The following is a 2,440-nucleotide window of genomic DNA, read 5'->3' as shown; positions in this document are numbered from 1 at the left end:
TTCTAATATCTTTTTCGACTATACGGGGTGTAAACCTACTAGTGGACAATATTCGAGGATCATATTCTATGATCCAAAATAAGACGAAAATCAAGAGTGACAAAATTACGTTTGGAACTTCATCAGTGTTCATGAACGTTGCTTATACCGTGAACAAGCTCATCCTGATGCGATAGAATCAGAGATTCGGCCGAAACGAGATCTCCGCTAGTGACGTGTCCACGTAAAGACGGTACTTTCGAAAAAATTACTGCAGCAGGTTCCTTTCGGTTTGGGGAGGACAGACAAAGAACAAGTACATATACTGGGCTTTGCGTCCCTGACCGAGCGAGCGGACTTAAGGAGAGCCAGTGATTCTTTGAGATTTCGGCACAATGGAGGAGCCTTACGTGCCGCGGCGACTATTCATGCCGGGAGAGAAAAGAAAAACTTCGCCGAGCTAGTCCTCCATTCACGATCAACCGAATATATCCGTCGTTTCTAAGGATCAGTGGTTCTCTTAAGTAGACGAGCAAAAAATCAATATCACGAGTATAAATGAGAGACGCTGACCAAAGGACTAGAGACACTTGCGTCTCCGTTCGACAGTGGGCACGAGTTGTCTCTTCTTCTGTTTAAAAATTGGGATTATAATTTAAAAAGTAAAAAAAAAATGGAAATACATGCAAAGGTACCTAATATTGTGTTTATTAATTTGCTTGAAAGTAGAAATGTTGGGTTTTCCTTATTCAGTACTTGAGTGAGTTTCAATGAACTTGGCGTGCACTTTGAGAAATTTGCACCTGTACCAGAAAGCTATCCATTTTCACAGTAAATGGATTACCCTCTCAAAGAAAGGATCAGAACTGCACTTTAAAGATATTGTGAGGATCTTTCGTTGGAAGTTGGACCCCTGCGAAGAAATTCGTCACAGATGCTTCCCTCGCACCCTGTAATGGTCAAACTTCAATGAAACGATTCATTCTTTCAGAATCCACTTCCATTCTACAGGTTCTTGTGATTCTCGGAAATAATTTTAGAAATGTAAAAGAAGATGTTCTTAAAATTGATGCTGCATACGTAAAACGATAAGAGACGAATTTGAATTCAAAGTAATTTTTTTTAGTAACTATTCAAATACATAATTCCTTTATCTTTTATATAAAATAGTCTAAAATCTATGAATCACAAAATAATATATCACGCTGATGTTTCAATACTTTTGTAAGTTATTTGTCGCAAGATCGTTAAGTGTCTATTCTGAAAAAACTACATGAAATAAAAAATGAGAATAAACGTCCGAAGAGCTCTCGAAACAGTTGGACGAAGGCTTGCAGGACAAAAGGATTCACGGACCAGGTACGCAATGTGGGACAATAGGCCAGCGGGATTCCGAAGGACTTTGGAGATCCGCGTTTTTGCTGTTGGGTTACGCCCAGGTACATTGTTTGGGACCTGATTATCCCAGTTGTTAATAACCTCGTAAACAAGACAGAATAAACAAAATAGAAGTACGTTAACAGTGAGACTCTTCGACGAAATAAAAGAAAAGAAACGTTCCACGTCAATATTTGCGGAAATGAAGTCATCTATTGTTTTCTGCAAATATCCCACGTGCGCCTGCCGATAGGAAGAATTTACAATCCAGAGAAATATATTGCAGATTTTGCACAATACAAAAATTAAAAAAGAAACGACTAAAATGTTAGAAAAAAGTTTGTATTCAATACTATTATTGTAAAAGATTTAAAATGAGACCTTTCATAATAGAGCTAGAGATAATCTTTTATGGCCGGTGTGCACCGAAGTACAATAAACGTACTCACCGTTGGAAAATTTGAAGATTTCTACACGTAAACAGAGTCACGGAATGACGCATCGCATAGAATGCACCAGGCACAACGGTATGCAGATAAGCGATAGGTAGAATAACAAATCCATAACGCGTCATGCAGATAAGCCCGACCTGATAACTTGCCGATACATTTTGGAGTAGAGCCGACAAACAAGTTCAGGACGACCCTTCGAGCTTTGGTCAATAAAAATTACTCATCCCAAAACGTCTATGCCTAACCGACAATATGACTGAAATTGAAAAAGAAATCGCAGAAAAGTTGTAAGGAATACCTTTAGAAAATATATTCAATGAATAGGATACCATAATCAGTTAAATTATGGGTAAAAAAAATCCGCAACGATGCAGTGTCACCAGCGGTAAATCACGGAATAACTGAACAACCCATTCATATCCGTAGTAGCTACATGATTGCTGCTAATTAACCAATAGCTCAACAACCTTGTGGCAGGGCCAAAAACGCAGGTGTTGCCTATTGTTACCTCGCCAATTTCCCACTGCTTAAGCTGTTGGCCAAAGGAGAAACCCTTCATTTTCGAAGTAAACGACCGGTGTCACGGAACCAGTGCTCCTTCAGCAACGCGATGCCTCTTCTTCGTTCACAGT

The 2,440-nt window shown here is 39.2% G+C and overlaps 1 long non-coding RNA gene across 2 annotated transcripts; it reads right to left on the bottom strand.

Annotated features, from left to right (window-relative positions):
• Positions 1 to 659: 659 nt before the first annotated feature.
• LOC108626955 (uncharacterized) lies at positions 660 to 2,440 on the bottom strand. 2 transcript variants are annotated; one of them, XR_001916706.2, is made up of 3 exons: positions 2,138 to 2,440; positions 1,806 to 2,064; positions 660 to 929 (listed from the first exon to the last, which is right to left on the bottom strand). It is a non-coding gene; the product is annotated as an uncharacterized LOC108626955 (long non-coding RNA). The 2 variants fall into 2 exon arrangements; XR_003389461.1 differs by having other exon boundaries at positions 1,806 to 2,440.

Source organism: Ceratina calcarata, unplaced genomic scaffold (genome assembly GCF_001652005.2).
Source record: "Ceratina calcarata isolate Rehan_Ccalc_2016 unplaced genomic scaffold, ASM165200v1 scaffold124, whole genome shotgun sequence".
Lineage (NCBI taxonomy): Eukaryota > Metazoa > Arthropoda > Insecta > Hymenoptera > Apidae > Ceratina > Ceratina calcarata.
Note: the sequence above shows the minus strand (reverse complement) of the source record. Positions and strands in the feature narration are given on the sequence as shown.